The following is a 24806-nucleotide window of genomic DNA, read 5'->3' as shown; positions in this document are numbered from 1 at the left end:
GAGTGCCAGCACTGGGTTTAAAAGATTAAAATCCTCTTTTAACGCTTTCTTCTGATGTCCTGCTGTCCTGCTGTCCTGTCTTGCACACCAGAGACAGTGCCTTTTGTTACCTTCGACTTAGTTCCTGATGGTTCAGACCCCTTGTCATGCAACTGCATAGATGCCTGTACGTACAGAATCTCTTTCAAACACTTTACCACTGACAGACCAACTTCAATGTCAAGACTGTACAGTTATCCAGAAAAACCACTTAAAGGCCAGATTGTGTTATCATAAACCCTCTGTCTCTTAGCCAGGTTTATCCCCATAGGAGGCCCATGCAGCCAAGATCTCTGCTCAAGAGACTACCAGAAGATCAATGCAGCATGGCGCATGTCTAGGGCCAGTGACAGACAAAAAGCAGACAAGAGAGGATCACCAAAACCAGGGCTGAGAGACGAGGTAGGAGAAAATCCCGAGTTCCCAACTCCTGCTTAACCACAACTTCTACACCAGGGTGCCACAGATGTCCCCATGAAGAGGGACCAGATGTTCCCACAAAGGGGAACCAGATGTGTAGAATCAAGGGTCTCGGGTACACACTGGGGAGCTTACTGAATGGCCAAAGTTGCCGCGACTTTCCTGAGTTCGGGTTCCTTTTTCTCAAAGTGGGCCATGATGGAGCAACCTGTACCATTCAGGGAGAAAAGACGGGAGTTCCCTGAAGCAAAGCAGCCTGGGCAACTGCTGGGAAGGTCCCTCCCTTTACCCACGGGAACAGCCCCTCTGGTTCTACCAGAGGCAAACTCGCTCGGCTCCTAACTCTCCTAACTCTCAACAAGTTTGCCAGCACCATGAGTCCGCAGCAGGGAAGAGGGGTTCCTTGGAGAGCCAGGCCAGCCCAAGAAAGCTGGAGTGGAGGCTGTCACAGGTCCCTTTGTGGTCACCAAATTTGTTGCCAAAAGCTCGGTCCTTGACCCCAGTGCCAATCCAATAATGAGGACACGATTTTGAGAAAAAGGAAAAAGAAGGCTTATTGCTTTGCTAGTAAAGGAGAAACACAGGGGACTCTTGTCCCAAAGGCTGGGATTCTACCCATCAGCAGGAACAGGGGTTGTTTAAGAGGTGAGTCAGAGAAAATGAGATTATGGAGGCAAGATCAGGTAGGAGAAGATAAGGAAAAGATCAGGGAGAAGAAGTTTGAGAAAAAAAAAAAAAAAGTAAGTTCCAAAGCCACAGGGGATATAGTCAGACATCAAGTCAACTGTTCCAGTTGCAGTGACAAAGCAGCGAGGGCTATATTCAAAGCACAAAGTGGACACTGTTACAGGATTATAGATGTCCACCCCTGGGTCTGACTTGAGACTAAGTCTAATGGGAATGGACAGAATGGACAGGCTGGGACAGAGGCTCATACTGTCCCTAACCTGACTGTGGCTGAGAAGCTGGGCTGTCCTGGGTCTTCTCAGGGTGAGTCCTGGGGACCTGTGAGAGGTGCCAGTGCCCCATAGCAGGTGACCCTTCTACGGAAGCCTGCCACACCCCCTAGCTTCCCATCGCCAGTTCACTGAATCTGCTCCTCTCATTGTCCTCCCTGACTCCCCAGCAGGACAGCCTCACCCCCTGGGCTGTCAGGAAAGCGGATGGAGCCTGGTGGGTCTAGGATTCCAGCTGCCCTTTTCTCAGGCTCCCTGAACTCACCCTTCCTGCAGCCCGGCAGCCTCTGGCTCCTGCTCTTTGTGCCTCTGCCCACTTCCTCTGGCTCTGCCTCAGATGTCTTTGTCCCACCATGGCTCCCCACGCCCACCCTCCTCGTCCTGGTCCTTCTTCCCCAGGCCCTACTCTTCTCTGATTGCCTGGCTGGTCAGCAAGACAGTAGCACAGAGCACAGTCCAACTTGCTTCAGAAAGACAGCCATGCTGGACTGGGCGCTGTGGCCCACGCCTGTAATCCCAGCGGTTTCGGAGGCTGAGGCAGGAGGACTGCAGGTTTAAAGCTAGCCTCAGCAACTTAGAGAGACGTTGTCTCAAAATAAAGCATAAAACAGAGACTGGGGATGTGGCTCAGTGGTTAAGCGCCTCTGGGTTCAAGCACCCTCTCTCCCTCCCTCAAAAAGAGAAAGAAAGAAAAATGCAACCACTTGGTTCCCTCAAACTAGTCCAGAGGTGCTCAAACTTTATTTTTAGTCACAGGCACAGGTTTCTGGCTGCCCCCAAATGCAAAACATTGTCAGAGGACAAAATCACAATTTAGTTTAGAGATCTTAATTGGCTTTGTTTTTGATTCTAGAATTGAAAGTCTTATCATTTCACTTAGATAAACACTTAGAATAAATGTTCCAGTGGACTGAGCAGAAGGGGTTGGTTTTATAGACAGAAAAAGGCTGAAGACAGCAGAAACAAAACAGAAAATAGAAAAGTTGATTGGTCAATTCAAAGTTATTTCCCTCACAGGGCAGCAACAGGGAAGCAGAGTAATAAAAAAGTAACTGATTAGCCAGCATCAGGTTACTTCAGGTTACTTTTTTGTGTAAGCATGAAGAAAACAGGAATCTATTATCTTGCTGGTTAAAATCGATCTGTTTGGAAAATTTGGCTCTTATTTATCTAATCCTGACTTCTTTTTTCAGTGCTGGGGATGAAACCCAGGGCCTCATGCATACTAGGCAAATGCTCTATCTTTGAGCTACACCCCTAGTTGTTAATTCACTAATCCTGATTTCTGGAAAAAGCAGTATATTATCTTGAATGACTCCATTTCCATTTTTAAACTAGTCTGCTGAGACCTAGGGCAGGTTCTTAGTCCAAAACCATGTCCTCCAGCTGGGTCTGGCGGCACACACCTGTAATCCCAGTGACTCCGGAGGTTGAGGCAGAAGGTTCTCAAGTTCGAGGCCAGCCTCAGCAGCTTAGTGAGAAACTCAGCAATTTGGTGAAGACTTGTCTCAAAATAAAAAGGACTGAGAATGTTGCTCAGTGGTAAGTGCCCCTGAGTTCAATCCCCATACCACAAACAACAAGCAAAACGAACAAATACAAAAATAACCATGGGCTCCTTTGATTTTTATTAATGTAAGTGCTGAGACATCCCGGCTGGGTGTGGGGGGTTCAGGCCTGGGCCCCTGATCACATGGCAGCCCCTATCCCCACAGCTCCTGCCAGGCCTCATCAGGTTGCCAGGGGGTGTCTGAGCCTCCCCACCTGACCTGCCACACTCTCCTTGACTCTCACTGTCCCCAGAGAGGCCACTTTCCCGTGAAGCCCCACTGCCTGATCCTGCTAAGTGACTTGAGAGCTTTCCGTGCTTACTGTCCCAGGGACTCAGAAGATGCAAAGGCTGGCTCTGTGACATGCTGAGAGACCTGAGGCCCTCCTCTCATCCAGGTGGCTCCAACCCCGCACCCCCGCCCCCGTCTCTCCCTCCCCTGCAGCCAGGCTTTCCCTGCAAAGTTCCTGTGTCAGCCTGGCCGCTGGGCCCTTCCCTGAGTTTCCACTGACTAACTCCCGTGACAGGAAGCACGTCTGAAGTCTGCTGGCACACACCATTGTCCTCTATTTTGGTCCTGTCAAGAATCATTTAAAAGCCATTGTCCATTCTTTGGACCCAACAAACTTTGTCTCAAGCACTATATGTTTTTCAGCCCCACTGAGTTCCCCTAAGAACCATTTACTATTCTAAAAAATGTCTATATTTACCGGGTGCAGTGACGCACACCTACAATCCCAGCAACGCAGGAAGCTGAGGCAGGAGGATCTCAAGCTTCGGGCCAGCCTGAGCAACTTAGTGAGACCCTGTTTCAAAATTAAAAATAAAGCCAGTCACAGTGGCTCACGCCTGTAATCCCAGCAGATTGGGAGACTGAGATAGGAGGATCGTTAGTTCAAAGCCAGCCTCAGCAAAAGCGAGGCCCTAAGCAACTCAGTGAGACCCTGTCTCTAAATAAAGTACAATGATAGGGCTGGGGATGTGCTTTAGTGGTTGAGTGCCCTGAGTTCAATCTCTGGTACTCCCTCTAAAAACACTTAAAAATTAAAAGGACTAGGGGTTGGCTCAGCAATCCCCAGTTCAAAACAACAACAACAACAAAAGGGCCTACATTGCCATTGCCCTCCCCTGTGGAAATGGGGTGAGTCTGAAGGCTGTTGAGCTGCTGGGTGACCATGGCCCTGCCATCCCCGCTCTGCGACTCCCCCTGTGCGTTAAGAAACGCATGCCTTTCCCTCTATTTCATCTGTCTTTGTCAGTTTATTCCAGTGGACCTTGAGAGGGTGGAGGGAAGTCTTCCTTTTGTCTCTGCAATATCTTTGCCGATTTCATTTATTCATTTATATTATTTTAAGAGACAGGGTCTCACCACATTTCCCAGGCTGGCTTCAAACTCTGGGGTTCAAGAGCGCTTCCTGCTTCAGCCTCCCAAAGTGCTGAAGCGGCAGCACAACCAGTCACACGCCCCAGCCAGGGCGCCTCAGCCTTTATGTTAATAAAGATCACAGGAGCCCATTGTTATTCTGGTGTTTGTTTGGGTTTTTCAAGAGGCTTTGGAATACTTTTTTTTTGGGGGGGGGAGGTACTGGGGATTGGACTCAGGGACACTCAACCACTGAGCCACATCCCCAGTCCTATTTTGTATTTTACTTAGAGACAGGGTCTCACTGAGTTGCTTAGTGCCTTGTTTTCGCTGAGGCTGGCTTTGAACTCTCCATCCTCCTGCCTCAGCCTCTGGAGCCTGGGATTACAGGTGTGCGCCACTGCGCCCAGCCTCGAATACATATTTATTGTATAACAGTTCATCACATGGAGTGATGCTTCCTCCGTCCTCCCCCGCCCCCCAGTCCCATACCAGGGTGACCCTGGGCAGCTGGAGCTACCTGCTCGGCCCTTGAGGGTACATGTCCTGCCTAGTTTCCAGATTTCGGGAGGGAAGATCATCTTGCTCTTCACTCGAGAGGACCCTCTGCGGCCTCCACTGTCCGTGGCCTCTGCCTCCCCTTCCTCCCCGGCTCCTCCGAGTGGCCCTGGCCCAGGCCTCTGTGTGCGCATACGTGTGAGTGTAACGTGCCTGTGCACGCACACACGGACCACTGCTTTCTCATCTGTGGCCCCTAGCTCACTCGGGCACACGGGCGAACGCACACCGGTCTTCTCTGGAACACGGCTCTTCCTGGGCCCCCACGTTCCCTTTTCCCCTCTTCTCCGTCTCCCGTCTTCAAGCCCAGCCGCGGCGGGCGCTTCACCAGAGCAGCTGGCAGGGTCCCTCGGGTCGCCTCCCGCCTGAGGAGGGCTGCTCCGCTTTGGAGGAGGACCTGGCCGACCGACATCTGGAGTCCCGGTTCCCAGGCAAAGCCCCGGGACCCCTGGACACGGAGGAGAAGGGCGACAGGAGCGTCCGTGGAGCTTCTCTGCTGGCCTCAAGTTTGTCTCTGCACACTTGAGCCTCTGGCAGCTTCGGGGAGCCAGGGATCGGCTCCCTGCGGTCGCCCCACGTCCTGAGCATCCGCTGAGCCAGGCTCCACAGCCCGGCCGCAGACGCGGCCAGCTCTGTCTGCGCGGTGGCCGCGGTGGCCGCGGTGGCCGGTGGGCGGTTCCGACAGGGCTCTCCTCCCGGAGCGGGAGGAATGGGAAGAGGAACAGGCGACGGAAGCCTTGCTAACACTCCCCAACTCAATACCACAAAACGAAATCGGGCGACAGGTTCAGGCCATGAGCATTCCTACCGGCTTAGTTTTCTACCGCAGCGATAAATAACAAATTACTATGCATTCGTGACTTGAAACACCACAAATTTATTGTGGTCTCTTCCTGAATTTTCCAAACACATCTCTTCAATCTACTTCTGTTGTTACACTTGCTCGCTTTGACTCCGATCCTCCTGCCTCCCTCTTAAAAGGGCCTCGCGATGACATTGGACCAGCCAAAGAATTCAGAATAATCTCCCCATCTCCTCCTCCTCCTCTTCTTCTTCTTCTTCTTTTTTTTTTTTTTTTTTGTACGGGTGTTTGAATCCAATAACACTTTACCACTGAGCTAAACTAATCCCCAGATATTTTATATATATATATATATATATATATATATATATATATTTTTTTTTTTTTTTTTTTTTTTTTTTTTTTTTTTTTTTTTCAGTGAGACAGGGTCTCACTAAATTGCCCAGGCTGACCTCAAAACTGCAATTGTCCTACCTTATCTTCTGAGTCACTGGGATGGCAGGCATGTGCCACTGCACCTGGTTAATCTTCCCATTTCAAGATAACTAAGCACATCGGCAAAGTTTCTTTTACCACATAAGGTGACATTCATAGCTTCTGGGAATTAGGATGGTGATGGACATCTTTGGGGGGCCATTATCTATCAACGATATTAAATGTAATATAACACACGTATTTATTACTATAAATAGACGGTAATATTTTGTGTTATTTTCATCTTTTTGTTTTCTGAAGCTGAATCCAGGGTTTCAAACATGCTAGGCAAGCACTCAGCCACTGAGCTGCATCCACAGCCCTCCACATTTTTTTTTAAAAAAGAAATAAAGTGAGGGGCACCAGGGACTGAACCAGGGTAAATTAAACTCTATGCATGTATGAATATGTCAAAATGAACCCACCTATTATGTGTAGCTATAATGCACCAATAAAAGCAAAATTAATAAGTAAATGAAAAGAAATACATCTTTGCGACAATAGCTAGAGTCCTCTAGGCTTTTCTCTCCCTCTCCCCGCAGATGTAACCGCCATCTGAGGTTGGTATAAATCATCCCCACCTACATTTCTGTCCTTTTCCTACACACGATCAATGCACATCTGAACAGAACTTACTATTTTTGTGTTTTGAAACTATGTAAATGGGATTGCTGCAGGTCGTTTTGCAACCTGCTTTAGAGATTCCTCATGTTTCTGAGATGCACCCACCTTGGTGTGTGCAGATCCCGTTCTTTCATTGACTGCAGTGTGGACTATTTACAGGAGCAAGTCAGGCTCATTTTGTCCTTTTATTTTTTGCTGAGAGAGCTTGTTTTTCCTTTTTTTTTTTTGCTACAGCAAACATTGGTGCTTCAATAAACATCTTTGTGCTTGTTTTCTTGAACACCTGTTCCAAAACCTTGGTGTTGAACAGCTAGGGGCAGCACACACACACTCCTTCAGCGTTACTAGGCATTGCTAAGAGGGCCCAGGGTACTTCCCAAGGACTGTGTTTAAGAGGCTCATTTACCAGCATCCTTACCAGCAGCAGGTATTTTCAGATTCACTTTTTTCTTTTCAATTAACATTTTTTTATTAAAATCTTTTTTATTTTATTTTTACAGACTGCATTTTGATTCATTGTACACAAATGGGGTATAACTTTTCATTTCTATGGTTGTACACAATGTAGATTCACACCATTCATGTAATCATACACGTACATAGGGTAATACCCTCCGTTTCATTCTAATATCTTTCTGTCCCCCACCCCCTCCCACCCCTTTTTCCTCTACACCAATTAAATTCCTTCATTCCCCCCCCCCAACTCCCCATGCACTTATCAGAGAAAACATTCTGCCTTTGGGTTTTTGGGCTTGGCCTATTTCACTGAGCATGATATTTTCCAACTTCATCCATTTACCAGCAAATGCTGTAATTTTTTTCTTCTTTATGGCTGAGTGTATACACATGATTCCATCGTGTATATAGACCACAGTTTCTTTATCCATTTGTCAGTTGAAGGGCATCTAAGTTGGTTCCACAATCTAGCTATTGTGAATTGAGCAGCTATGAACATTGATGTGGCTGCATCACTGTAGGATGCTGATTTTAAGTCCGTTGGGTATGAACCAAGGAGTGGGATAGCTGGGTCAAATGGTGGCTCCATTCCAAGTTTTCTGAGGAATCTCCATACTGCTTTCCAGAGTGGCTGCACCAATTTGCATCCAGTTAACATTTTTTATTTAATTTTAATTTTTAATTTTTTTGTGATCCTGGGGATTAAATCCAGGGCTAAGCAAACATTTTGCCATTGAGATACATTCCTCAGCCCTAAATTTAATCACATAACAACTGTACATATTTACGGAATCCAGTCTTTCTCTCTCCTCCTTCCCTTCTTCCTTCCTACCAGGGACTGAACTAAGGGATGTTTTACCACTGAGTTACATCCTGAGCCCGTTTTTATTTTTTATTTTCAGACAGTCTCCCTAATTTGCCCAGGCTGACCTTGAACTGGCGATCCTCCTGCCTCAGCCTCCCGCGTCGCTGAGACTACAGGCGTGTGTCACCATGCCCGGTTCCGGGGTACATTTCAATACGTGCAAACTGAGTGTAACGATCCGCCCGGGATAACCGGCACACCCATCGCCTCCGGTAGTGTCATTTCTTTGTGTGACGAGCATTCCAAGTCCCCCCTACTTGCAATTTGGAGATGCACAGGTAAGCTGCTGTCAACCGCAGCTGCCGGCTCTGCCGGATGGGCGGAGGTTCTTCCTCGGTGCAGCTCCGCGCGACCTAGGAACCGACTGCTCTCCACGCACCCCCCCCCCCAAATTTATTACTTTTAAAACCTACTTTCTTATCTTTTTTGATTATTTGTGCAACAGGGCCCTCCCTTTATCTTGACCCTTAAAGACAGACCCACCCGGGCCTTCTCTGGCGTAGGGTGCTCCCCAGGCTGGCCTCTCACGCTCAGTGTCCTTGTCGCCCCGAGGAGCTGTCGGTTGGTCCTGAAGCTCTCTGCCTTCCTTCCCACAGAAAGCGGGAGATGCCCTGCGGTCGTCCCGGGGGAGGAACCGAGTTTTCTGAGTTCCTTCCTTTGGCCTCGGTCAAGTAGGCCAGTCTAGCCCAACAATATGAGTAAGTCACCTAGAGCCAGGCAGGCCTGAACGCCAAAAAAGGAATGGCAACATTTTTCTTGTCCCCGAGGGTGTTCACATATCTACCTGCCAGTGAGCGGAAGACTATCCTGGAATGGCCAGGATGGAGGAAAAAGTCCAAGACCCCTGACCTCTCTTTCCAGGCCAAGCCCGTTTTCTTCCCAACCTGTGGTCCTGACATTAAAACCCCTCCCTTTCTAAATGCTTCTTTTTTCTTTTCTTTTCTTATTTGGTATTAGGCATTGAACCCAGAGGCACTTTTTCACTAAGCCACATCCCCAACCCTTTTTATTTTTTATTTTGAGACAGGGTCTCTCTAAACTGCTTAGTACCTTGCTAAATTGCTGAGATTGGCCTCAAACTTGTGAGCCTCCTGCCTCAGCCTCCAGAGTCACTGGGATGACAGGTGTGTACCACAGCACCAGGCCTGTTCTAAATTTTTCTGTCCAGGGCCTCACACATGGTGGCAAGCTGTCTACCACTGAGCTACACCCCCAGCAGTGCACTAATTACCCAGAACTCCTTCAACACAGGGGGCCATCTCAGAGTTACTGAGACATTCCCCCTGCCCCCTGTACCAGGGATTGAACCCAGGGAAGCTTAACCACTGAGCCACATCCCTAGCCCTTTCTTATATTTTATTTAGAGACAGGGTCTCGCTGAGTTACTTAGGACCTCCCTGAGTTGCTAAGGCTGGCTCTGAACTTGTGGTCCTCCTGCCTCAGCCTCCAGAGTCACTGGGATTGTAGGCATGGACCACTGCACCTGGTCATTACTGGCCTTTTTAATGACCTGTTTGTACTCTTTTTTGGGGGAGGCGAGGACTGGGGATTGAACCCTCAGGTGCTTTACCACTAAACTACATTCCCAGCCTCTTCTCATTTTTTATTTTGAGACAGGGTCTCACTGAGCCACTGAGGCTGGCCTCGAATTTGCAATCCTCCCACCTCAGCCTCTGGAGTTGCTGGGATTACAGGCATGTGCCCCTTCACCCAACCCATTTGTTCTCCTACTGCTGCCTAAACAAAAGGAATGCGGTTGTCCTCGTGAAGACATCATAAGCCTAAAGATTTCTTAGCTGTCTGGTTCCAACGTGAAGCTGCCTTGAACTTGGTACATATCCTTAGCTGAGCATTGTGTAGACTCTCATGTTCTCATTATTAATGGCTTTGCTCAAGTGGCATCCCTGGAAAGGACCGTGCCTGGGGATGCTTCCCGTGAGGCAGCAGCTGCCTGCTTCAGGGGGAGCTCTGTCGCTTCACCAGCACCAGCAGGGTGCAAAGGGGTCCTCGGCCTGCACATCTGAGCATGTGGAGGGAATCTTTTGCTCGGTTCCAGGCTGGCACGGGCACCTCAGAGGTTATTCCCCTCCTATGAGCCAAGGACTTGGGACGCTACTGCTCCACACTGCGCTGTTCCTTGGATCATTCCCAGGACTGACACAGGGAGACGAGGGGATCACAGAGGCCGACGAGGTGTGAGGCCCAGAGGTCACCTTCGCCATCTAAGGTCTCCCAAACACCGTGCTGGTGTCTGCCAGAAGCAGCTTTCCAGGGCGTGGCCCAGGCCAGGTGGACACCAGCCCTGATTGTCCTTCTGGCCAAAATGGCAGAGTGCCTGAAAGAGATGCCAGAGGCAGAGTGGCAGGGAAACACAGAGGCAGTCACCCAGCAACCCACGCTGCAGCCCTCCGCGTGGGTGCTGCTTCAAAGAGCAAAGGCTTCCTCGCGGAGCCCAGGCGGGTTCTCGGCAGCCATCAAGGCCAATACCCCGGTGGCTGTCCAGGCTGGGACGACCAGGCCTTCCAACGGAGACCGAGAAGGCTCACAGTCACACTCCTGTGTGACATTACCCACGAGGCTCTCTCCCCAGGTGTGGTCAGTTCCAGAATTCTCTCTGGCTGGGAGATCAGGTCTGAACTTTGAAACGCAGCTGGTTGAAGTTTTGTTTTGTTTTTTCCCTTGAAGAACAGTTTAAACCCTGTCCTGAACTAAGGGCTCACTTCGCTTCTAAATACTGGATTAGAAATTAGAACATTGTCCATCTTTTCTCATGCTCTCTCTCTCCTACTCACTTTCTTTCTCTCTCCTCCTTGCTTTTCCACTCTCTCTAGCGCGGGCTTTCTCTTTTCCTCTCATTTTCTCTCTTACCCTGAAGGGAGACACTCTGTTTGCTTCATAAACCCTCTTATGTGATTTCCCGTGTCCGGTGTGGTTTTCGTGGGATTTCTTACTTTGGTGCCGTGACTCGGGTGGGCTCTTCCACTGTCTCTTAAGCAAGTGGAACCCCATCCGACGCCCCAGTTCCCCCTGGACACAGCCTCACCTTCCATTCTGCCTAGATGCTCTGCTCTGCTGGGCATTCATCACCGAACTTCAGATTAAAGCACCACCCCCAGATGCCTTTACAACCTGCTTTTCCCAACCAGACTTCTACCATGGACCCCTGGATTAACCCGATTTCTAAAAAGGGAACTCCAAACTACTTGCCCCACGCTGCCCCCTTCCAGCTCAAAGAAGCCAGAACGGTCATCGCCCCCTTTCCCTACAGCAGTAAAGGAGTTAAGCCAGAATTGGGTACAGGCAGTTAGTGTAGAAATCAGGGATCAGTTAAATTGAGGAAATGAAGTCCATGAAAACCATCTGCCTCTGGAAGTCTGGAAGTTGAAGACTGCCCCTGGGAGAATGGACTTTTTACATCTCACCTGCAAAACCAGCCCTAGTCACTTAGGCAGGAAGGAGAGATAAGGCAGGAAAGAACTGGAGAACAAAAGATTTTCTTATAAAAACAGAAACGGGCTAATGTAATGTAATGTAATGTGTAAAGCTGCTCCCCTGCCCTTTCCATTGCAGACATTTCCCCGCCTCCCAACTACTTGTCAGTCTGTGAACATCCTAGCTAGCTATTGGTTCATCAGTCAGCTTGCAAGTATCCTTCTCCATAATTGGTTCCCTGTTAGCCCTGCGGAATTCAACTGCTTAGGGATAGCACCCCTGCCATCTTTCCTCATGCTCTCTCTCCTACTCACTTTCTTTCTCTCTCCTCCTTGCTTTTCCACTCTCTCTAGCACGGCCTTTCTGTTTTCCTCTCATTTTCTCTCTTTTTCACTCTCTCTAGCGTGGTCTTTCTCTTTTCCTCTCATTTTCTCTCTTACCCTGCAGGGAGACACTCTGTTTGCTTAATAAACCCTCTCATGTGAAAAAAAAAAAAAAAAAAAAAAAAAAAAAGAAATTAGAACATTGTCTTTTCAAGATTTACTCAAACCGTGGTTTTTATTTTTTAAAAAGTGACACCCCACTATTAGCTTCTTAGGTCACTTGTCCATGGTTTACCCGATGGCCCTGTGTGGTTTTCTTTTTTCAGTGCTGGGGATTGAACCCAGGGGCGCTTTACCACTGAGTCACATCCCCAGTCTCCTTTTTTGTTTTCTTAATTTTTAATTTTGAGACAAATTCTCACTGAGGTGCTTAGGGCCTCTCTAAATTGCTGAGGCTGGCCTCAAACTTGTGATCCTCCTGCCTCAGCCTCCCAAGTTGCTGGGATTGCAGGAGTGCACCCCCTGGCCTGGCTCCCTCCATGGTTTTCTACCACTGGATGCCTAGAGTCTTCTGGGAGACGAGGTGCGGTTGACACATACATTCCACCGCCCTGGTTGCTGTGCCTGGCTGGTCTGATTGAGGGTTGGGTAGATAGAGCCTAAGCAGCAGCGTGCCAGCGTCTACAAGTTCACCTTCCTGTGTTTCTGCCTGTGTATCAGCGCTGCCGCCCAAGTGGTGCTACCGTGGTGAGTGGGGGCTTGCCCGTCCCCAGCCACCTGCGTGCGTTCCTCTCAATTCTGCAGTCACTGATGTCACCTTGGCAGCTTGAAATCAGCCATGCTGGGAGTATTCATGCCATGTAAATTGCCAAACGAACACCAAAAATAGTTACCTGGGCAGATGGCAACGGAGGAGCAAGGGTGCCTTTGGGGGGCTTCGTGGGTTGTTTTGGCTTTAACGTTTTTTCCCCAGGCACCCCTTAATCACTGGGCCACATCCCCAGCCCTCTTTTTTTTTTTTAATTTTGAGACAGGGTTTCCCCAATTTGCTGAGAACCTTGCTATTTTGCTGAAGCTGGCTTTGAACTTGTGATTCTCCTGCCTCAGCCTCCCAAGACGCTGGGATAACTGGTATAAACCACAGCACCCAGCTCTCCCACCCCTTTTTATACTTTTTATTTTGAAACAGGGTCTTACTAAGCAGTTGAGGCCTCTAAATTGTGATCCTCGTGACTCAGCCTCCAGAGCAGCTGGGATTATAGGTGGGCGCCATCATGCCTGGCAGCTTTTTAATTTTTTTATCATGTTAGATGGATGTTTTCAAGAGAGCTTTCTCTCTCTCTCTTCCCTCCCTTCTTCCTTTCTCCTCCTTCCTTTCTTGGAGTTCGTAGTACTCCCATCAACTAGGAACTGCCTGGGGCCAACCTGGCTGAACGGGGAAGAGCCCAGGCCAGGAGACTGCCATGGGCTGGGGTGGAGCAGTGTCCTGGGCTTGGGGCTGGGGTTGGGCGGTGGCAGCCCAAGGACACAGAGGGCAGCAAGCAGTCCCCTAGAACCTCTGCCAATTCTGAGTGGGAAGCCAGACTCAGCCAGGTCCTTGGCTGAGAGGTCAGGCCAAAACCGCACGCAGTCGCGCATCTCAAGCACCAGGCAGAAAAGTGAGTATGAAGAGAAGACACCCGGGGTGGTGGGGGTCCAGGGAGAGCTGGGGGGCGTGGACACTCTACATGGCGGCGGGGAGGCTTGTCCGCAGTTCCTGGGACCACTTCCTCAGAGCCCGAGTGAAGAGCGGGCATCCGCTGTGCCCGGGAGGCCAGAAGGGCACACCAGGGCCACCAGGAAGCAAATACAAACAGGCTCCCCACTGGGGAGAAGACTCCCGCGTCCGGGGAGGCTGCGAACTGCAGTAAACAAGTTCCAGGCAATGAAGCCAACTCGGCGGCTTCCAGGAACCTTGTCATACCAGGTCCCACGAAGGTCCTGGTCGGCGCCTGCGGGTGGGCGGAGGGGTCCCTATGGAGGCCTTGGAAATTCTGAGCAGTGATAATGGAGGGCCCAGGTGCAGGGATGGGCTCCAGCCAGGAAAGATGAGTGAGTGAGTGAGACCCCAAGGACGGGGTGCGGGCAGTGGGGAGCCTCCCACCCCTCCCTTGCAGGAGGAAACCGTTCAGAGGGGCCATGTGTTTGCCTGGGATGTGCAGGAGGGTGGGGTGGGAGGACACGTGGGCCATTCCCCATGGCTACAGCCAGGTGCCAGTCGCCCTTTCGGCCGGAGGCTGCCAGGAACCCCCTGACATTGGGCAGCACTCCCCTGAGGTCTTGTTGAATGGGGCTGCCACTAGCGTGAGGGGACCTAGCGGCAGGGGTGCGGCTCTGAGCAGCAAGCCCAACAGACCAAGTCTTGCTGGACCTGTTTTTTGAACTAGCTGCTAAAGTCCTTCCCTTTTCAGATAAATCACACCCACACATCTCTAGCACGGGCACGGATGCTCACCGTCTTCTTCCTACCGCAGAGGCCTGACCATGATAAACCGCCAACCTTAGGATACTGCTAACCCTACTGGTTGATCCCAGTTAGCCCCGGAGTGTCCGATCACTTACAGGTAAACTGAGTCAGTAGCTAAACTAAGTCAGTCGGCTGACACTTGCTCTCGACGTGTTAAATGTCGAGTTCACAGGGACATCACTAATTCAGAATATCCAGATGCAGTTACCTGGGGGCATATTTTGGTTTGGTTTTGTCTTAGGGTGCTGGGGATTGCAGGGGCATGTTTGAAGCTTACACATTCCCACGACCCGTCAGGAAGCCAGCAACTGCTCATGAGGTACTAAAGGAAGGCCCCAGGTTCCATCAATCATCTCACAAACACGGAGACTCAGAGCTGTTGTCAACCCCCAGTACTGGAAAAAAAATCTTCACCCAGTAGGTGACAAGGCTCTGTGGGTCACTGAATATAGGAATCAACAGGTAGAACAGGGGGAAGAGCCCAGGAGGAGGGACATTCTGCAGCAGGAAGCCAGGCTGGAAAAAGGCAGGTTGAGCAGCAATCTTGAAGAGCAGAGGGTTCTAGACCTGTAGACCAGGCTCTGCTCACAGATTCTCAGTCGATACTGTCCACAATTCCTCTTAGAATCACGAGCAGTGCCCTCTTAATTTTTACTCATTTTTAGTAGGGATTGAACCACTAAGCTATGTCACTAACCCTCACTCCTTTTTAAGAATTTTGCGACAGGGAGCCAGGTGTGGTGGCACATGCCTGAAATCCCAGTGAAGGAGGCTGAGACAGGAGGATTTCAAGTTCACGGCCAGCTTCAACAATTTAGCAAGGCCCTAAGCAATTCAGTGAGACCCTGTCTCAAAAATAAAAAATAAAAAGGGCTGGGGATGTAGGTCAGTGATAAAGTGCCTCTGGGTTCAATTCTCAATCCCTGCCCCGCCTTCTTTTGAGAAAGAGTCTAAGTTGCCCAGGCTGGCCTTGAACTTGCCATCTTTTTGCCCCAGTCCCCTGAGCGTCTGGGACTACAGGTGTGCACCAAGGGCTGTAGTGTAGCGGACTGGGATTTTCTACCAGCAAGATGGTTATTAGCGTCATAAATTTCTGGGTTGACAGTTATAATTAAAAAGAAAAAAAAACCATAAAGCAATTTTAACAGCCCCAAAGTGGGAGCCGGTCAGACAGCACCGTTACAGATGAGGCTTTGCTCTTCCCAGCCCTCCTAACCCCGCGCTTACCCCTCCTTCCTGTTTCACAGGTGAGCTGTGGGGGTCAGCAGCGCTCGCTCGCCAGTGCTGAGGTGCAGAAGCAGAGCACAGCTTCTGGCGCAGGTACCCAGCAGCATCAAGCTTCGCCTCTCACTCTGTGGCCCTGGACAAGTTCCTTCACCTCTCACACCTTGGTTTTCTCATTCATAAAGTGGAGAGAAAAACACGGCTCCCCCCAGTGTGGTTACGTGGGTTAAATGAGTTAGTATTCACAGAGCTTGGCTGTAGCAAATGCTATCATTGTGGGAAGGCTCATTCCATGCTTAGAGCCCACGGAGATCAAAGCAACTGCCGGGTGCTGTTCTCCCCTCCCCAGCTCTCTCCTTTCAAGGGAGGAAAAACACTCTGACCCCCAGGGAACTTCTGGAACTTGTGTGAGAGGGAGTGAAACTTGGGGAAGAGCAGTGGTTAAGGCCAGGGCTTATGATTCTAAGTCTGAGCAAGAGCAGGGATTGAAGGGTGAGCGGTGGGCCAGAGCAGTTGAGGACAGGACAGCAGATAAGAAGCTAATGGGTACAAATCACCTGGACTCTTTGTGACAGACATTTGATGTGTGCCTCCCCCTGGGAACTGGGTCTGTGACCCATAGCACAGGCGGCTGCCCATGGGCTCTCTTTCTAGGCGGAGTCCTCCAGGCTGGCCCTGGCCAGGGAGGACAGGTGGAAACCACGTGAAACCACCAGAGCAGGGCACAGGAAGAAAGAAGCCAGATGCCATCATTGTGGGACTGGGCTGCATCCTGCTTCTAAGAGGGTCGCAGGAGGCCCTGCTGGCTAATTCAACATGGGGCGGAGCTAGGATGAGGAGCTCCACACACCAAGGCTGGTGGGGGCTACAGTGAAGCGGCTACAGGCACCTTGGTTCAAATTCTCCTGGGGGGGGGGTGGGGGAGGGGGGTGGAGACTGGGCCCTAGCTAAGGCTGTCTTGGCTGCTGGGACTTTGGCCAATTCCACAAGGGCAAAGGACGTCGGAGCTCTCCCGTGAGCAGGAGGGAACCCAGCTGTGTGGGATTTCCCAGACCAGGCGTCTGGGAGTCGGGGTGAGGGCTCCCCAGTTTTGGAGCAAACAAGACTTGAGGAGAGAGGGGCCTGGGGACACCTGGGAGAGCCGCAAAGCTGACAATGACGGCCACCGGAGGAAGCACCGCAGGCCCCGGGTTCCTGCTCGAGAAACAGGATGATCCCCAGGGACAGGGTGGTGGAGGGAGTAGTCGGCTGAACTGCCGGAAGCCGGCACTCAGGACGGAAGGGGCCACCCCTGCCGCCATCCCCAGTAGGGCGGCTCCGGGCCTCCGTGGGTCTGGGTGTTCCGCACCTCCCACCTGCTCTCGCCTCCTGATCTCGGAGGTCTGAGAGGCCTCTCCTAAGGCCGTGGGAAGGAATTCGCCCCGGATCCCGCCCCTTTCCGGGGCGGTCACCCTCCTAACTCGGGGCCCCTTCCTCTGCGAAGCCTGCCCTCCAGCCCGCTCACGTAGCCGCGCTCGGGAGCAAACAGTGCGTTTCTGACACTTTTCCCCCGAACGCACAGTCGCTGCGCGGGGACAAACCGAATTCAGTTCAGTGCGGGCAGATGGGGCCACGGACACACAATCTCCAGTTGGCATATGGAACCCAAGGGCCCAGTGCCTGCCCCAGGAAGTGCCCCGGGTCTCTGGGTCTGCCCTCACTGTGGAATATCTCTCCCCCATTCCTCCAGTCCCTTCTTGGTATAGCTCCCCTTCCTTCCCGAGAGCGAGGAGAGGTTGGGGGGATCACAGAGGAGACCCCCGAGCCCTGCTACTTTCTGCCTGAGTGCCCACTTCCCCGTGGGGGTGGGCGCTGTAATAAGGCGCTGCCCTCGCGCCACGAACACGCGGTGATCTCCCGGGCCGGCGCTGTGCGCGCGAGCTCTCTCCGCGGGCGGCCCAGCCTCCCAACGCCAGGCCGCCCGGTCAGCCCCTAAGGCAGAGCAAGAACCCCGTCGGCACCCCGGAGGCAGAGACGACCCCCGCCCCCAGGAACGTGCAGTCTTCAGGAGGGACCTGGGACGCCGACAGCACCTTCGCCAAATACCGGGGCGCGCGGGTTGGGGGTGGCGATCAACTTTGCGCACAACTGTGGGGCGGAGGCCACAGTCCTGGAGACGCGGACGAGGGTGCGGGGGACAGAACGACGGGTCTGGGGAGGGCTTGGCTCTCCAAAGGGGGACTCGGGCCTGCCCCGAGCGCGGGAGGCCGGGGGCGGGGAGGCGGCTCCTCCATGCTCCAGTTGAGCCCTGGAAAAACCCCGGCGCGCTGGGAAGAGGCGGGCAGGCGCGCAGGCAGGCCACGGACGGCGGGAACAAAGGCGGGCCGCGGCCGGATGCAGTCATGGAAAAACCCATCTGGGCGCTGGCGCGGGGGCGGCGCGCGCCCGGCAGCAATACCACCCTAGCCGGATGGCCCGGGCGGGGCTGCTGTCGGCCTCCGCCCCGGAGCGCGCCCGCGCGGGGCAAAGCGGAGGCCCCGGGAGCAGAAAAAAGTCCGGGCGGGAAAGGAATACTGGTCCCCACGCCCCAGATGCCGGGCGTCGCGTGCCCCGCATCACGGGTGGCGGGCGGCCTGGGCTAGTAAGCGCGGGGCACACGCAGCGTTGCACACGGCCACTTGGCTGGCGAACGCAGCTGCGGCAGCCTGTCGCTGCCCGCACGCAGGAGGCGCGCACAGGCGACAGCTCCAGCGAGACGCGTGCGCGGCGGCGAGTTCAGCCGCACACCCTCCTGCACACACACGATCGCTTACACGCACGTGCGCCCAGACACGCGAGCTACACACAGCTCCCTGGGCGCAGAGGAGGAAGAGGCTGGTTGGCTGGGGAGACGAAACCGAGGCTCGATAGGGCGGGGCCCCGGGGCTAGATGGAGCACTTCAGAAGCTGGGGGCAGGGACCTTCGGGGAAGCGCGCGAGGCCTGCTCGGGTTTACAGGTGCGGGGACTGGCCGCGGGGGGTGGGGGTGAGGCAGACATGCCCAGGTCCCGCCCGCCCCAGGGCTGGAGTTTCGCTCCTGCTCGGGACGCTGCCCAGCCGAGCCTGGTCTTGTAAATTGTAAATCTGGCGGAGGACTGGTAGGTGGCACAACGGGTTTTTCTGTGGAAAAGGAAAGTGTTGGCGCAAGAAGTACCTAGTGACTCTTGAAGACTTTTCCAGTTCTGACTTTTTATGAAGGAGGAGGAACCGGGCCCAGAGGCCATAAAAGGAGTTGGTGGGAGCTGGCACAGCTTCTTCCTGGTTCAAATGTCCCTTTGTTTCCTTGAGCTTCCGCCTGCCGTGGTGTGCAAGGAATAAAACCTGACCCCTCGGGGTCCCTGGGTTGTGAAAGGGTTGTAGGTTAGAACACGGTTATGGTGGCCCAGAGCCAGTCTTTGGGAACAGAGGAGGTCATCGACTCTGCCCAGGTTTGTGCTGGGATGGGTAATACATGGGGTGGGGCTGGGGCCCCTGGAAGTCAGAGAGCAATGAAGCCCAAGACTTTAAAAGGTTTCAGGTTCAAGAAGGGGCCTGCTGGGCTGGGGGATTAAAAAAAAGGTGGAGGAATGGGGTGGGGACAGCCTGGCAGAGAAGTCAGTTGTGGCCATGATTCAAAGCAAGGTCAACAGAGGTAGGGTCGCCAGTGACCCCACAGAGTCAAATGAACTGGTATCTACTTGTGATCCCTGGGCGACTGTCCGTGTAATCAGATGAAATTTGTTGCTTGTCCCTCTCCTGATCTTATACATTCTTGGGCCTCGAGTTCCTCATCTGTGAAATGGGAGCAAGAGCTCCTCCACAGGGCTGTTTGGGAATTTTAAGTGGGTACAAGTTCCCCTTCTATCCTGTCCTTCCTCCTGGTGGGACAGAGATCAACTCCCACCTTTTCTTGGCATCCCTCCCTTCTTTTCTGTATCTCAAAGTCTTAAGTGGTTGTTGCTCCTAGGGTTCCTAAATCCTGATTTCTCGTGAGCAGATGGGAAGGTCCAGTTCAAGGAAGGCTGAGGGAGCAGCACCCCCTGGTGGCCAGTTGCAGGAGGGCCTGGTCAGTTCCTAACCTGCTGGTTGGCTTCTAGGTGTTGGTATGTCAAGGTTCTGGTCAGGGAGGACTTTCCTTTTGAGGTAGTTTCTCCCTACATTTAGGGAGTAGAGAGACTGCTGGGTCCCCCACGGCAGCACATCCTGGGCTGCCTCATGGACCAGCTTCCTCCACTTCAACAGGCTTCTCTTGCTTTTGCCATGGAGGAATCAACAAACTTGCTATTTATATTGTGCTTTGTAATTTACAGAGCCCGCCGACACACCCCGCTTGCCCTGAGGTGTGCCGTTTCTGGGTGGTGGCTGCTCTAGATGGAGAGAGGATCGTGGTTCCCAGCGTGGCTCGGGGCTGTTTTGAATTCCATCTCTTCCAACCAACTGTGTAACCAGGGCAACGTCCAAAACATTGAATAACCAGTAGACAGGCATTAGCCAACCAGAATGGAGCCTGCCATAAATACCAGGTACAGCCAAAATCTATTGTACCTGCTGAAGGTTCTGGAATAACCTCAGCCTCCTTGGGCCTCTGTTTCTCCATCTGCAGTATGGGGCGGGGATGGTCATAGTACCACCTTCTAGGGCTTTCGAAGTCCATTTAATGCATTTAAGGGCTTACCAAGTATGTCAGATAGTTAGGTAGCACCCGATCAGTGTTGGTTTCATTACTGCTCCTGCCTCCTCTCTGAGAGGTGAGTCACTTCTCAGACTCAATGACTCAGGGTGATTGCCACTTTCAAGGGAGAGTCCCCAACTGAGACAACTGTGTGTATACAGGGCTCACCTCCTGCTTCCCACGCCTCCTTCTCAGCTCCTCCCTGTTCCCTCTCGAGAGGCCTGTCTTTCCCATGGCACCCACAAACCACTCTGTGGCTGCCTGGGTTTTCTTCTTTGGTTCTGGTCCGGACTCTTCTGTCCTGGACCTCCCCTCTGTGCTATCCCGGAGCTTCCCCTCCCCACCTAGCAGACTTCCCACAGCACATATCCCCAGGTCTAGAGTCATCCTGATCCCTACCTCCACTAAGCTCAAAGGTGGTGACTTCTGTCCTGAGACCTGGGGCACTTCTCAGTGCCTCTTGCCCCTGTATGGTGACTTCCTATCATCTGTAGTCCTACCAACCACCCATTCTTGGTGCTGCCGCACACTGATCTAAAACCCAAGCTCTGTAATGCTCCCATCTTGGAAGGCTTCAGTGCCTGCTCCTGGCCTACCCAATCTAGATTGTGTGTGTGTGTGTGTGTGTGTGTGTGTGTGTGTGTTACTGGAGATTGAACCTAGGGGCACTCTACCACTGAGCTACATCCCCAGCCCTTTTTATTTATCTTTTTGGGTCAGAGTTTCTCTAAGTTACCCAGGCTGGCCTCGAACTTGTGATCCTCCTGCCTCAGCCTCCTGAGTCACCAATTACCAGCATGTGCCACCACACCTCCCCTGGCAACATCACAGTTACTATTTACTGATTGCGCCCCACACTGATGCTGTGCCTGGCCCTCTACTAAGTAAGTGCTTTAGGTGTGCTATCTTATTTAATATTCCAAAGGACCCTGGGTTGTACCCCTAGACACAGTGGGGAAGTTCACAGTCAAGTAACTTGCCCAGGGTCACTAGCTAGAGGAAGGCAAAGTCAGAATCCAGACTCCTGCAGCCTGACTCATCTGGGGGACTTTCTGGTAAAACCTTCTCAGACCTCTACCTTCCCATTTCGCAAATCCCTGGGGCTCTGTGCTTCAACCCAGGCCCTCCACTCACACCTGCTTCCTTTCCCGCCTCGTCTTGGCCTGTAATGCACCTTTCCTACTGCCAATCAAAATCCTTTTCCATCTTAGCTGGGCTTAAGGGCTGCCTCTCTTTTGTCCTGCCAGCGCCCTGCAGTCCCCACTGCATGCTGGGCAAACACTCTGCTGAGCTTCACCCTGAGCTCTAGAGGTACTTATTTTTTTTTTTTTTTTTTTGGTACCAGAGGTTGAACTCAGGGGCGCTTAACCACTCACTGACCCACATCCCCAGCCCCTTTTTATATTTAATTTAGAGACCGGGTCTTGCTGAGTTGCTTAGGGCCTCACTAAGTTGTTGAGACTGGCTTTGAACTCGTGATCTTCCTGCCTCAGCCTCTCAAGCCACTGGGATTACAGGCATGCACCACTGTGCCCAGCCTAGAAGTACTTCTTAAACTTTATCATGCATCAGAGTTTCTTGGGAATCTTGTTAAATGACAAATTCTGATCCAGTAGATTTGAGTGTGGCGCAGGATTCTGCATTCCTTCTAAGTTCCCAAGCGGTGCTGACGGGGAGTACGCCGAGAAGGCTCTGGATTTGCAGAAGCACGGGTGTCAACTGTGCATCTACGATCGTTCATTGAGTGCCTACTTAGCTCAGGGCAGTCCATGGATTGTACTCCACCCCTGAGCCCCAGCCAGGCTGTCGCAGAGCTTGAAACCACAGGTCACACAACCCTTCCAGAAGAGTTTCTGGAACTGCCTGTGTGCTGCACGGTAGGGACAGATCCACACTTGGCCTGGCAGCCAGTGTGCTTGAACCAGTAGTCGTCCCCCGCTGCCCTGCTGAGGGCTGTCTCACTCAGAAAGCAAGCTGGATTCTTCTTTCAGGCCCCCTCAGCACCTCAGTCTTATTCTAGATGTAACTTTTTGTACCCTTGAATCAACACCTCAACTCCTTCCCGTTGGGGAGTACTGGTTGGTATTTGTCTGTCAGGTCATCCGGGGCCTGGCCTCTTTCTCAGACATCGCCTCCACAGAGAGGCCGCCCTTGACCTAGATGAAGTTTGATCTAGAGCAATTGCCCCCAGTCACAATGGAACATTCTGTACTGTATCGTTGTTTTATTTATTTTTTTGGCACTGGGGATTGAACCCAAATGTGCTTTACCACCGAGCCACATCCCCAGACCTTTTTAAATTAAAAAAAAATTTTTTTAAAGTATTTTTAGTTGTAGATGGACACAATACCTTTATTTTTATGTGGTGCCGAGGATCCAACCCAGTGTCTCACGCGTGCTAGGCAAGTGCTCTACCACTGAGTCACAACCCCAGCCCTTTTTAAAAGTTTTGAGATAGTGTCCCACTAAGTTGCCGAGGGTCTTGCTAAACTGATGAGGCTGCCCTCAGACTTGTGATCCTCCTGCCTCAGCCTCCTGAGTTGATGGGATTCTAGACATTTGCCACCATGCCTGGCTGTTACATTAATTTTTGTTTCTTGGTATGGGGATTGAACCGAGGGGCACTTAACCACTGAGCCACATCCCCAGCCCCAGCCCTTTTTTATTTTTTATTTTTGGAGACAGGGTCTCACTAAGTTGCTCAGGGTCTTGCTTAGTTGCTGAGGCTGGCTTTGAACTTGCGATCCTCCGGCCTTGTTGACTTTTATAGGACTTCTAGGTTCCATGTTATTGCTTGATACTTTTTGTTCTTTCTTGCCTGCTCCCCTGCTGGACTGGGGGCAGGGATGTTTATTCACCTTGCTGTGCTTTACCATTCGCTCCGGGAACAGTGCCTGGTGCCCAGTAGGCCTCCACCAGGGGACTGTGTCCCAGAAGGAAAGGAGGCTGGCATGGTGTCCAGGATTTACCATTCAGGCCAGCTTCATGAGCATGTGACCCACAGTCACATGGAAGGTCTCATTCCTTTTTTCTTTAGTAGTGAGGATTGAACCCAGGGGAGCTTAACCACTGAGCCACATCCCCAGCCCTTTTTATTTTTTATATTGAGACAGGGCCTCGCTAAGTTGCTGACTCTAGCTTTGAATTTATGATCTTCCTGTATCAGCCTCCCAAATCGTAGGGGTTACAGGCTTGTGCCACCATGCCTGAGTCATAGGGTCCCATTCTTAGTTTTCCTTATTTAATGCTTTCCTATCACCATCTTGAATTTTTGAAAAAAAAATTTTTTTTTGAGATGATGGTCTTATTCTGTTGTCTAGGCTAACCTTGAACCCCTGGGCATAAGTGATCCTACGGCCTCAGCCTCCAGTGTAACTGAGACTACAGGCACATGCCACTACACCTGGCTTAAAATTCTTTTTTTTTTTTTAGCACTTGGGATTGAACTCAGGGGTGCTTTACCACTGAGCTACATCCCCCAGCCCTTTTTATTTTTATTTACTTTTTAAATTTTGAAACAGGGTTTTACTAAGTTGCAGGATCTAGCCTTGAACTTGTGATCATCCTGCATCAGCCTCCTAAGTAGCTTGGATTACAGGCAAGTGCCGCTGTACCCTGCTGACTTGAAATTCTTAATCATTTTTGAGCAAGGGACCTTAAGTTTTCATTTTGTATTGGACCATGCAAATTATATATCAGGTCCTGCTCATCAGGTCTTGATCCTGGGCCCAGGGCCAGTTTCTGAGGGAGACGGGGGGAACCTGGGTGGGAGGTGGGCCCAGGTACATCCTCAGACAGGACGGGCAATGCCTGAGCATCAGTGTCCTTGTGCATGAAACAGGGATCCTGATGCCACCCCGCACCCAGAGGGAAGGAGGAGATGTAAGTTGGAGACTTGTCCCGGTTGTAGATTGGACTGTGGAGAGTCGCTGCCCTGGAAAGGCAGTGTAGGGACTCAGAGATACCAGCTGCCTGCTGCACTTGGAGCCCCTGGTCGGTCTGTCAGATGGCAGCCATCAGCTGTTGATGAGATGCTGGAGTTTATGGGGATGGGAAGATGCCTCCCTGGGCCAGACAGAGTGTGCCCTGGCTCCTGGGCAGATGGCTCTTCGGGATGTTGTGCTAGGACTAACGGGCTGGGGGAGGTGGTGGCAGCTCTCTGGAGACAGATGGTGAGGGACCTGAATTTTACCCTGTGGTGTCATGATACCAGCAGGAAGGGTGTGGGAGAGGCCTGGGTAGACTGCATTTCCTAAAGCTGCGGTCCGTCCCAGCCTTGAGTCTTGAGCCACTGGCAGGTGTAGGCCAGTGCAGGCCCAAATTTAGGTCACTGCTTTACCTTTGGGCACCTGAGAGTACTCCCGCTCCCGTCATGTCTCCTTCCTCAGGGTCTTTTCCACTCTGGCTCAGACCTCCTTTCTCTTCTGCTATGGATGCGGCCTGCCTCAATTCCCCCATGTTTGTCCTCTCACGCTCTTTGCAGTTCATGCTCAGTGGGCCTGACTGAGGCTATTTCCTGCACTGTCCCTCAGTCTTTTTGTGCAAG

The 24806-nt window shown here is 51.8% G+C and overlaps 1 long non-coding RNA gene across 4 annotated transcripts in view; it reads left to right on the top strand.

Annotated features, from left to right (window-relative positions):
* The window catches only part of LOC124980104 (uncharacterized), a 30510-nt gene extending 14715 nt beyond the window's left edge, over positions 1-15795 (top strand). Inside the window, exons 2-5 of one of the 4 annotated variants that reach the window (XR_007107735.1) lie at positions 8144-8384; positions 9720-9937; positions 14312-14464; positions 15615-15795. This is a non-coding gene — a long non-coding RNA (uncharacterized LOC124980104). Of the gene's footprint in view, positions 1-8143; positions 8385-9719; positions 9938-12957; positions 13520-14311; positions 14465-15614 lie in introns of those variants that run through there. The other 3 variants (XR_007107733.1, XR_007107736.1, XR_007107734.1) reach the window with 3 other exon arrangements.
* The last annotated feature ends 9011 nt before the right edge of the window (positions 15796-24806 follow it).

This window comes from Sciurus carolinensis, chromosome 3 (genome assembly GCF_902686445.1).
Source record: "Sciurus carolinensis chromosome 3, mSciCar1.2, whole genome shotgun sequence".
Classification (NCBI taxonomy): Eukaryota; Metazoa; Chordata; class Mammalia; order Rodentia; family Sciuridae; genus Sciurus; species Sciurus carolinensis.
This window is presented reverse-complemented; position numbering and strand designations above follow the sequence as displayed.